The following is a 13051-nucleotide window of genomic DNA, read 5'->3' as shown; positions in this document are numbered from 1 at the left end:
AACTTTCCAATAGATCGGCTGATCGATCGAAACCCATCCAATCGATCGGCTGATCGATTGGGTTTCTGATTTCTTGAAAATCAATTTCAGCGAAATTCAGAAACTCTCCAAAAATTCTACACACCTCTAAAAATAATGAAACTTCATGTAGACATCATTTAGAATATATTTTATCAAGCAAAAATAGTTTTCTATGAAAATGCTATCTATTTTCAAAGATTGACACAAACTTGAAAAGTCTTGAAAACTTCAATGTTTTCTTCTAGTTTGTGTCTAACTTTCCAATGATGAATACTATCAAAAGATAGTCTTCACCAAGGTTTTCCAAAAGCATTTTAAAATCATTTTTAAAACCAATATCCAACCATGTTCTTTGGGCTCAATGCACATGACTTGTACATTAGCTTTTCCAATGATTGGAAAACACATAACTATGTGTTTTGATGAACCTAATGTTGGTTGCTACTCGGAAAGCCTATAGGTTCCACTGTACAAAAATTTTGTACAAAGGTCTGAACCTTTTCCTAGCTACCATGTGTTCTTTTAAATTAAATTTTGGATCGCCTGCGGAACTTAACACGTTTGATCCAAAACTTAATCTATTTGTTCTTTTAGGTTTTGACTTGGATCTCCTGCGGAACTTAACACGTTCGACCCAAATCACCTTAAGTTATTAATTCCATTAAATATTAATTTCCATAATTGGTTCCCAGTACTGACGTGGCGAGGCACATGACCTTCTTGGATATGGGAGCAACCACCACCGACTAGACAAAACCTTTTATAGAAATCTAATATTTAATTTCCTAAAATAACTTTAGGTTAACCGAAAAGAACAATCAAATCACAAGGAAAAATAAAACAAAAGAACACAACTTCGAAAAACATATTCGAAATACTAGAATCGTAAGCCTCTTGTATTTGGTATTATTTCCAAAAATAACTAGTATGATGCGGAAAGAAAAAAATACTAGTTATACCTTTTAGAAAGACCTCTTGATCTTCTACCGTATTCCTCTTCTAACCTCGGACGTTGTGTGGGCAACGATCTTCCGAGATGAGAATCCACCAAAGCACCTTCTTCTCCTTTCTTCAAGTTTAGGCCAAGCACAAAGCTTCCAAAAGATGAAGATCTTTTTCCACCAACCAAGCTCCAAGGGATACAAGCTTTCTCTCCTTCTTCTTCTTCTTCTTCTTCTCCAAGTAGTATCCGGCCACCACAAGAGCTCCAAGCAAATAGAGAAGGTTCGGCCACCACCAAGAGGAAGAGAGGTTGGCCGGCCACAACACCAAGGAAAAGAGGGAGAGAAATAATAGAGGTTGTTCACCATGAAGCCTTTTCTACCCCCTCTTTTATAATCCTTGGTCTTGGCAAATAAGGAAATTTAATTAAAAACTTCCTTAATTCTTTTGCCATGAAAAGGAAAAATTTATTTAATTAAAACAATTTTCCTTTTCTCAATTTACATGGCCAGCTCAAAGTTACAAACAAGGAGAGTTTTAATTAATTAAAACTTCCTAATTTGTCTCCGAAATTTATAAAATTTCTTCAATAATTTAATCCCTTCATGATTGGTTTATAAAAGGAAATTTAATAAATTAAAATCTTTCTTTTAAACATGTGGATAAAAGAAAGTTATCTCTAAAATTAAAATCTCTTTTAATCTACAAATAAGGAAAGATATCAAATCTTTTCTCAATCTTTTGTAGAAACTTAATAAAAGAGAATTATTAATTTTTAAACTTTCTTTAAATCATGAACGTGGTTAAAAGGAAAGTTTTCTTAAAATTTAAAATCCTCCTTTAATCAACAAATAAGGAAAGATTTCAAATTTTAAACTCTCTTTTAAACATGTAGATGATTTACAAATAAGGAAGGTTTTTACCAAAAATTAAAACCATCCTTTTAATCTACAAATAAGGAAAGAGATTAATCTCTTCTCTTAATCTTTTGTAGAAAGTTATAAAAGGAAATTTTAATTTTTAAACTCTCTTTTAAAATCATGATATCCACATAAGAAATAATTTTAATAAAAATCCTTTTAATATTCTAGTGGCCGGCCACCTAAGCTTGGGACCCAAGCTTTGGCCAGCCACCTACATGGCTCATCCGCTTGGTCTTGGCCGGCCCTAGCTTGGGTTCCAAGCTAGCTTGGCCGGCCCCATTGGATGGGTAAGAAGGTGGGTATGCGGTGGGTATAAATCTCTATATACTAGAGGCTACGATAGGGACCGAGAGGAGGAATTGGTTTTGGTCTCCCGATGAAATTAAGCATCCCGTGTTCACCCCGAACACACAACTAAATTTCATCAATAATAATTCATTCCACTAAAGAACTATTATTGAACTACCGCACCAATCCCAAATTACATTTTGGGCTCCTTCTTATTATGAGTGTGTTAGTCTCCCTGTATTTAAGATAACAAATGTCCACTAATTAAGTAAGTTACTGACAACTCACATAATTAATATCTAGCTCCAAGAGTAGTACCACTCAACTTCATCGTCATGTCGGACTATGTCCACCTGCAGGGTTTAACATGACAATCCTTATAAGCTCCTCTTGGGGACATTCTCAACCTAGATCACTAGGACACAGTTTCCTTCTATAATCAACAACACACACTATAAGTGATATCATTTCCCAACTTATCGGGCTTATTGATTCATCGAACTAAATCTCACCCATTGATAAATTAAAGAAATAAATATCAAATATATGTGCTCGTTATTATATTAGGATTAAGAGCACACACTTCCATAATAACTGAGGTCTTTGTTTCTTTATAAAGTCAGTATAAAAGAAACGACCTCTAATTGTCCTACTCAATACACTCTAAGTGTACTAGTGTAATTATATAGTTAAGATAAACTAATACCTAATTATACTACGACCTTCCAATGGTTTGTTCCTTTCCATTATGGTCGTGAGCTACTGTTTATAATTTATAAGGTACTGATAACATGATCCTCTGTGTGGACACCACACACCATGTTATCTACAATATAAATTAATTGAACAACTACATTTATCATAAATGTAGATATTTGACCAATGTGATTCTTATTTCTAGATAAATGTTTATACCAAAAGCTAGGCTTTTAGTATACACTCTAACAATCTCCCACTTATACTAAAATACTAAGCTGCCATATCTGCTGCCATACATCTGATTCCCAACCCTTTAACATGTCCATCAAAAGCTCTCGCCTTAAGGACCTTAGTGAAAAGATCTATAGGTCATCATCTGATGCATTCTAGGCAGCAACAACTTCTCCTCGTTTATACGATTTCCCGTATTGGGTGGTACTTGCGCTCTATTGTGTTTACTTGCCTTTATAGACTTATGGTTTCTTCGAGTTTGCTACTGCACCAATATTATTACAATAAATTGTAATAATCTTTGGACAAACCAGAAATCATATCTAAGTCTATCTTGAGGTTATTGAGTCATTCAGCTTTTATGGCTACCTCAGAGGCTTGCCATATACTAAACTTCTATGGTGGAGTCCAGAAAAACACCTATGCTTATCACTCTTCCATAGTTATGACTTTACCTCCTAAAGTAAACATAAAACCCCGAGGTTGACTTATTATTGTCCCTATCCGATTGGAAGTCAAAATCCATGCAACCCACAAGGACCAAATTAACTGCCTTGTAAGCTAGCATATAATCTCTAGTGCATCTAAGGTACTTCAATATATGCTTTACTGCAGTCCACTGTCCTTGTCCAGTGTTACTTTGATATCTGCCAACTATGCCCTTGGCAAAACAGATTTCTTATCTCGTGCAAAGCATTCATTAGGCTTTCGACAGCCGAAGCATAAAGAACTGCCTTTATTTCCTTTATCTCCTTTAATGTCTACAGAGACATATCTTTAGATAAAGTTACTCCATCCTGAAAAGGTAAGAAACCTTTCTTGGAGTTTTGCATGCTTTAAAACGAGCAAGGATTTTTCCGATGTATGAAGCTTGGGATAAATAAAATATTCTTTTCTTGCGATCCCTTATTACTTTGATCTCAAGAATATATACATTCTCCCAAGTTCTTTATATCTAATTGTTTGGACAACCATACCCTTACTTCTGACAACATTTTGATATTGTTTCCAACTACCAAAAATGTTATCTACGTATAGTACAAGAAATACCACCACGCTTCCATCACACCTTTTGTATACACAAGACTTATCCGGTTACTAAATAAATCCATAGGTCTGAATTACTTTGATAAACCGGATGTTCCAAGACCTTGAAGCTTTGCCTTAGTCCATAGACTGATTGAGCTTTACACAAGATGCTCTTAGCCCTTTGCAATGAACCCTTCTGGTTGCTTTATATGGATGCTTTCTTCAAGACTTCCATTAAGGAATGCTGTCTTGACATCCACTTGCCAAATAGATAAAAGAATCCGGATAGACTTAAGCATGGCTACCAGTGAAAAAAGTTTCCTTTTTCATCAAGCCTTGCTTTGAAGGTTTCAACCTTCCTGTCTATCCCTCTTTTCCTATTATAGACCTTTTACACCCAAAGGCTTTTACACCACTTGGTGGTTCTATAAGCTTCTAGATTTTATTAGAATACATATATTCTAATTCTATTATTCATTACTCTTTGCCAAGATGCTGCATATTTATCTTGGAGTGCTTCGTCATATGTCCGGAGATCAGGTTTATGTCCTTCAGGGATCGAGTCCAAAAACTCTCCCAAAACATGAACCTATTTAGGTTGCCTAACAACCCTCCCACTATGACAAGACACTTTATGCAATTGTGTATCATTTGTGATACGTGTTGCAGTTTTCTTGTGGTATCTCATCTTGTACAGTTGGTACTAGGTTAGACATGTCCTTTATTATTTCCTTAAGAACAAATTTACTTATGAGCACGTGGTTCATTATATAGTCATTTTCTAAAAATCAGTCATTGATGCTAACAATGACCTTCTGATTTTTAAGACTATAAACCTACTTTTGTTTATCTAGGATAACTTACAAACAAGTGAACTCCTATCCAACTTATCATTGTCTCTCTTTAACATATGTGCTGGATTACCCGAATCCGAATATGCTTCAAAATAGGTTTTCACCTATTCAGCAATTCTATATGAGTAGAGAGTTCTAACTTGGAAGGTACTATGTTCACTTTCGTTTTCAGAGTTTATCCTTAAAACAAATTTGGTAATTTTCTGAATAACTCATCATCTATCTAATTATTCCATAAGAGTCCTTTACCTTATTTCTACTACACCATTCTGTTGGGGTGTACCAGATGCAGTTAGTTGGGATTGAAATCCAACTTTTGATAAGTGACTCCTAAAATCTCTCAAGAGGTACTTGCCACTACGATCTTCCATAGTGACTTTTTACTTTAACATTTCTCCGCATCAACCTTGTACTCTTTGAACTAATCAAAGTACTTAGTCTTGCGGTACATTAAGTAAATTTATTTGTATCTTGAATAGTTGTCTATTAAATAGACAAAATATTCAATACTACCTCTTGTCTTGATAGTCATAGGATCACACAAATCAGAATGAACCGTTTTCAACATATCTTTGACTCCATACCCCTTGGACTTAAAAGCTTCTTGGTTATTTTCCTTCCAAGTAAGACTCATAGGTTGGAAAGATTTCCACTACCAATGAACCCAAAAGTTCATCAGCTACCAATGAATCCTACTCAAGTATAACCTAGCTTTAGATGCCAAAGATATAATTGGTTCATTTCCGAAGGTTGCTTTCTCTTAAAATTAGAAGATGTGTTACTAATTTCCATTTGTTGCATCGTGGGAGTTTATTGGATTATAAATTGTCAACCATCATACCAGAATAGATAACTTTCCTATTTTTCTTGATAACAACTTTGTTATCAAAATAGACATAATATCTATAATAGTTTAGAAACGAAATCGGGTTCTTTCTAAACTTGGTACGTAAAGACAATTACTTAAAATCCATATTTTATTCTTATCAAAGGATAAACATCTCCCATTGCAATAGCTACCACTTTTACAGTAGTGCCCATGTGGACGGTGATTTACCTTTCATTTAGTTGTCGGGTTTCCTGAACCCTGCAATGAATTGCAGACATGATTAATGACATCTTGTATCTACACTCCAGGTTCTGGTAGATAACACCACTAGACATGTTTCAACTAATGAATTAAATACACCTAAATTGTTCTTAGTTCTAAGAAGACAGTCTACCTTAATGTCCAAATCCTATTTCCAATCATTACAATTGGGACTACTAAGTCTTTTTCTATAGTATGACTACTAGGGATTGACAAACATCCTAAGAATCACAAAAACATTTGGTCAAGATCAACTCCTTAAAATCTCCATGAATTTTGTGTATACAAAATCGAAGAGGAGATTTTATTCATTAATTTTATTATCTCGTCAACTTTACTTTATGACGAATAAAATTAATAGTTGATCTGTCTTTGATCAAATATTTGGTCAAAACTCTTTGAATTTAAAATAACATTGATTCCTCAAACAATATTATTTAAATTTACCAACACCTCAAACACCGTGAATTTTACATGCCACGTTAGTGTGGACGTATACAAATTCAACATTTGTAAAAGGAGGGTTTTACCCATTAACTATCTTGTCAACGTATCTTTATGACAAATAAAATTATCTCAAACACCGTTAATTTTGTATGCCACGTTAGTGTGGACGTATACAAAATCAATCATTTGTAAGAGGGTTTTAACCCTTTAATTTTATTATCTTGTCAACCTAGTTTTATGACAAATTAATAGTTGGTTTCATTTGGTCACACAAATAATAGCAGTGACTCCGATGGGGAGGATACTATTAGATGTGTTTAAGTGTATACCATTACTTGACACTAAGTCCATTAATAAGATTATGCCCCTTCCGTTGGGGAAGATCACACGCTCTTAATTAACTTCCTATAGTCATCCAAAAATGGAAGTCTGTTCTAGTGATCCACAAACAAGCTCATCCGTTATGGAGGAAGGCACTCAGAGCCAACGCGCAAGCTTGTTTGCATCACTTACAAACCAGTAATGGAGACCATGGGATTTACTTAAAAATCCCTCTCCCACTTAGTTATTTATAAATGAGGAATTTTAACTATGCTAGCCTACTAAATATGTAAACCAACATGCACATATAAAAGCAATAAATTGAAAATCTAATTTTCAACTATTATGGCTTTTATCTCTAGTTGTCCCCCGTGTGTTGTCATCCCAAGCTGCTATATTTGGCCACCGCCACCGGGTCTAGCTGTCGCATCCATCTTGCTCCTAGTTCCACTGCGCCTCTGGTCCTTAGAAGGTTCCACGCTTTGCAAGATTCGATCCGCGACATAAATAGAATTTTACATTTTTGATCCTATATTCCATAAAAGGAATGTACATGTATCTAGATCAAAATAAAATCTTAATAAAACTAAATACACTCCTGTATTTTATAATACAATCATGCACACACAATAAAATGCCCTTGACATGTCCAAGGGTCCAATCACACACATAATAACTATAAGCCATAATAGTTGGATCCTGCATCCACAAAGTTAGCACATCCTACTATTAACCTGCCTAAATTATGTATGACATGTGCATAATTAAACTAATACCAAATACACAGAGGCAAAACCCTAGCTCTGATACCAATTGTTGGTTGCTACTCGGAAAGCCTAGAGGTTCCACTGTATAAAAATTTTGTACAAAGGTCTGAACCTTTTCCTAGCTACCATGTGTTCTTTTAAATTAAATTTTGGATCGCCTGCGGAACTTAACACGTTTGATCCAAAACTTAATCTATTTGTTCTTTTAGGTTTTGACTTGGATCTCCTGCGGAACTTAACACGTTCGACCCAAATCACCTTAAGTTATTAATTCCATTAAATATTAATTTCCATAATTGGTTCCCAGTACTGACATGGCGAGGCACATGACCTTCTTGGATATGGGAGCAACCACCACCGACTAGACAAAACCTTTTATAGAAATCTAATATTTAATTTCCTAAAATAACTTTAGGTTAACAGAAAAGAACAATCAAATCACAAGGAAAAATAAAACAAAAGAACACAACTTCGAAAAACATATTCGAAATACTAGAATCGTAAGCCTCTTGTATTTGGTATTATTTCCAAAAATAACTAGTATGATGCGGAAAGAAAAAATACTAGTTATACCTTTTAGAAAGACCTCTTGATCTTCTACCGTATTCCTCTTCTAACCTCGGACGTTGTGTGGGCAACGATCTTCCGAGATGAGAATCCACCAAAGCACCTTCTTCTCCTTTCTTCAAGTTTCGGCCAAGCACAAAGCTTCCAAAAGATGAAGATCTTTTTCCACGAACCAAGCTCCAAGGGATACAAGCTTTCTCTCCTTCTTCTTCTTCTTCTCCAAGTAGTATCCGGCCACCACAAGAGCTCCAAGAAAATAGAAAAGGTTCGGCCACCACCAAGAGGAAGAGAGGTTGGCCGGCCACAACACCAAGGAAAAGAGGGAGAGAAATAATAGAGGTTGTTCACCATGAAGCCTTCTCTACCCCCTCTTTTATAATCCTTGGTCTTGGCAAATAAGGAAATTTAATTAAAAACTTCCTTAATTCTTTTTCCATGAAAAGGAAAAATTTATTTAATTAAAACAATTTTCCTTTTCTCAATTTACATGGCCGGCCACACCAAAGCTACAAACAAGGAGAGTTTTAATTAATTAAAACTTCCTAATTTGTCTCCAGAAATTTATAAAATTTCTTCAATAATTTAATCCCTTCATGATTGGTTTATAAAAAGGAAATTTAATAAATTAAAATCTTTCTTTTAAACATGTGGATAAAAAGAAAGTTATCTCTAAAAATTAAAATCTCTTTTAATCTACAAATAAGGAAAGATATCAAATCTTTTCTCAATCTTTTGTAGAAACTTAATAAAAGAGAATTATTAATTTTTAAACTTTCTTTTAAATCATGAACGTGGTTAAAAAGGAAAGTTTTCTTAAAATTTAAAATCCTCCTTTAATCAACAAATAAGGAAAGATTTCAAATTTTAAACTCTCTTTTAAACATGTAGATGATTTACAAATAAGGAAGGTTTTTACCAAAAATTAAAACCATCCTTTTAATCTACAAATAAGGAAAGAGATTAATCTCTTCTCTTAATCTTTTGTAGAAAGTTATAAAAGGAAATTTTTAATTTTTAAACTCTCTTTTAAAATCATGATATCCACATAAGAAATAATTTTAATAAAAATCCTTTTAATATTCTAGTGGCCGGCCACCTAAGCTTGGGACCCAAGCTTTAGCCGGCCACCTACATGGCTCATCCACTTGGTCTTGGCCGGCCCTAGCTTGGGTTCCAAGCTAGCTTGGCCGGCCCCATTGGATGGGTAAGAAGGTGGGTATGCGGTGGGTATAAATCTCTATATACTAGAGGCTACGATAGGGACCGAGAGGAGGAATTGGTTTTGGTCTCCCGATGAAATTAAGCATCCCGTGTTCGCCCCGAACACACAACTAAATTTCATCAATAATAATTCATTCCACTAAAGAACTATTATTGAACTACCGCACCAATCCCAAATTACATTTTGGGCTCCTTCTTATTATGAGTGTGTTAGTCTCTCTGTGTTTAAGATAACAAATGTCCACTAATTAAGTAAGTTACTGACAACTCACTTAATTAATATCTAGCTCCAAGAGTAGTACCACTCAACTTCATCGTCATGTCGAACTATGTCCACCTGCAGGGTTTAACATGACAATCCTTATGAGCTCCTCTTGGGGACATTCTCAACCTAGATCACTAGGACAGTTTTCTTCTATAATCAACAACACACACTATAAGTGATATCATTTCCCAACTTATCGGGCTTATTGATTCATCGAACTAAATCTCACCCATTGATAAATTAAAGAAATAAATATCAAATATATGTGCTCGTTATTATATTAGGATTAAGAGCACACACTTCCATAATAACTGAGGTCTTTGTTTCTTTATAAAGTCAGTATAAAAGAAACGACCTCTAATTGTCCTACTCAATACACTCTAAGTGTACTAGTGTAATTATATAGTTAAGATAAACTAATACCTAATTACACTACGACCTTCCAATGGTTTGTTCCTTTCCATTATGGTCGTGAGCTACTGTTTATAATTTATAAGGTACTGATAACATGATCCTCTGTGTGTGACACCACACACCATGTTATCTACTATATAAATTAATTGAACAACTACATTTATCATAAATGTAGATATTTGACCAATGTGATTCTTATTTCTAGATAAATGTTTATACCAAAAGCTAGGCTTTTAGTATACACTCTAACACCTAAAACTCAACAAGATGCACTAAATCAACATCTTGAGTTTTATTCACCATCCTAACATCTCACTTGTATCTAATGTGTATCAAAACACATACAAGTCACCTTATGATCATTTGTGAGATGTATATTTAGTTTTGCCCTAAACTAAGGGATCATGCATCTCTATCTAGGCATTGTGAAAATCATGATTATCCATCTAGGATGTCACTTGATATGATCCCACTTGTTGGGACACTTCCATTCATAATAAATGCCTTTTGTCCTTAATTACAAGGAGATTAACGTAATGCATGATGTTATGACATACATAAAAAAGAAATAATTTTCAAAAGAAAATTTCTTATAACTACATGATGTATGTATGACATGACATGATATTTTTATATTTTTCATAATAATCATGAATCCAAAAATAAATATGATGTCATGACATGTGATGGGCAATCAAACATGATATTTTAGCATAAATAAAATATGCCTAGATAATCTATCTAAGTATCCTTAATTCTTAGCTAAACCTTAAAATTTAATCATAAATTGCCCATTTCTTGAAGAAATGCCAAAACCCAACTTGACATTTCTTTTACCTCTTTTTATTTGTGCCAATTGAAATTAATAATTCAATCCTCAAATATTTGTTTGGCACATATTACTCTTTTTAAGAATCAAACATTTAGATTGAGACTTAATTTTGCTCTTAATCCCTTAAGAACATACTAATATCTCAACTAGATATTTCTTATCCTTTCTCCAAGTGTGCCAACTTACCTTTGATGTGATTCCTCAAGGTTTGGGAAAACTTACTCTTCCAAAGAGTAATTAGTTTGATTAAGGTTTATATTTTCCCTTAACCCCTCAATAGAATACCAAATTTCCAACTTGGTATTTCTTTTTGCATTTGTGCCAATTTAAATTTGTTGGGTTTTTCGGGCCGCGAAAACCACTTTTCGCGTCGCGGAAACCCCGAATCACCCAAAGCCGTAGATCCGTGCAAGGAAAAATTTGAAAAATATGAGTACGAGTTTAAACGTTGATCTACAGTAGATCTACATAAGGATAAACCATTTTATACCTTTGTAGCGAAGCCCTTCGCAATCCCGCTAGTCCTCGGTTCGCCGGATCTCGAAAGTGTCAAAGTAGACACTTCTCTATGTGTATCCACACAAGCAAGAGATGGAGAAGAAATCTTAGAGTGTGCTAGCACTCAAGCAAGGTCTCGGCAAGAAGGAGGAGAGGGAGAGAAGAATTGTGAGCAAGAGGAAGAAGATGAAATCAATTAGCCTTGAATGAAAATAAAAACATTCATCCACACAAAAAGTGGCCGGCCACATTAAGCCTTGTAACCCCCATGGAATATCAAGAGTCACAACTCTTGGTAACTCCCATGAGGTGGCATTTGGTCAAGTCAAACTTGACCAAATGAAGATGCCTTGATGATGTGGCATTGGTCAAGTCAAAGTCAAGTCAAAAACTTGACTCTTCATCTTCCTACTTAAGTCAAGTCAAACTTGACCACTTCTATCCCTTGGTTGATCTAATCTAACCATTGGTTCAAGCCAATTTAATTTAATGAATCTCTATTCATTGAATTAAATTAATTAAATGAGTCTAAATCCAAATTAGACTCACTTAACACATGAACCAACTTGAGTCCAACTCAATTAACCTCCTTTGGATTACTCTTAATCCAATTTGGTTCATCATATGAACCTAATCATTTAGGTTCATCAAATGAACCTAGTCTCCATCTAATTGCCCTTAGTGTGTGACCCTATAGGTTCTTGTAACGTTGGCAATGCCCCTAAACCCATTTAGGAGCATAAGTAATGAGCGGTATCTAGCAACACATCATTACTACCCAAGTTACAAGAATGTTGAGATCCAACATCACCTTGTGACTACTAATTGTGACTCCTCACAATATATGACATTGTCCTTCTATTCTAGACATCTAGATTGATCAATATGAGGCATAGACCGTGTCATCCTCTAATCAATCTAAATCTTGAACTCCAAGTAGACTCACTCGATCAAATGAGCTCAACATCTAATGTTGACTCATTTGGGCATGGCCATGCACTTAGTGGTCTCACTCTATCAAGAATACCGATGTCGCTCCCGTCATATGGGAGGGATAGATCCCATCTACATCACTCACATCCCTCTACATAATTCAAAAAATACCCAGTAATTGCCTTTATAGTCCACCCAGTTACGGGTGACGTTTGACGAAACCAAAGTACATAACTCCTTATGTAGGGATCCATGGTGACTTCAGGTCTAAGGACTAATAGTCATACTAATAGCCACATGAGAAAGTATATGACACTCATATAACGATCCATGATACTTTCTCATGGCGGGTCATTCAGTATACATTCTCCAATGCATACTCATGTGTCAACTTGATATCTCCATATCCATGACTTGTGAGATCAAGTCATCGAGTTGACCTACATGCTAGTTTTATTGCATTAACATTGTCCCTGAATGTTAATACTCGACTAGGAATGATTTAGAGTAGTGTTCCCTATATCATCTCACTATCGGTTCAACTAACCGATTGATATAGGGAGAACCATCTACTCAAGGACATTATTATACTTAGTTTATTTGGCACCAATACAAGTAAGTATAATAACCAAAATCTAAATGCCTTTATTTATATAGAATATGATACAATAAGTCTAAAATAAAATCATCAAATGATTGGCTCTAAGGC

The sequence above is a fragment of the Zingiber officinale genome, chromosome 6B (assembly GCF_018446385.1).
Source record: "Zingiber officinale cultivar Zhangliang chromosome 6B, Zo_v1.1, whole genome shotgun sequence".
Taxonomy (NCBI): Eukaryota; Viridiplantae; Streptophyta; class Magnoliopsida; order Zingiberales; family Zingiberaceae; genus Zingiber; species Zingiber officinale.
This window is presented reverse-complemented; position numbering follows the sequence as displayed.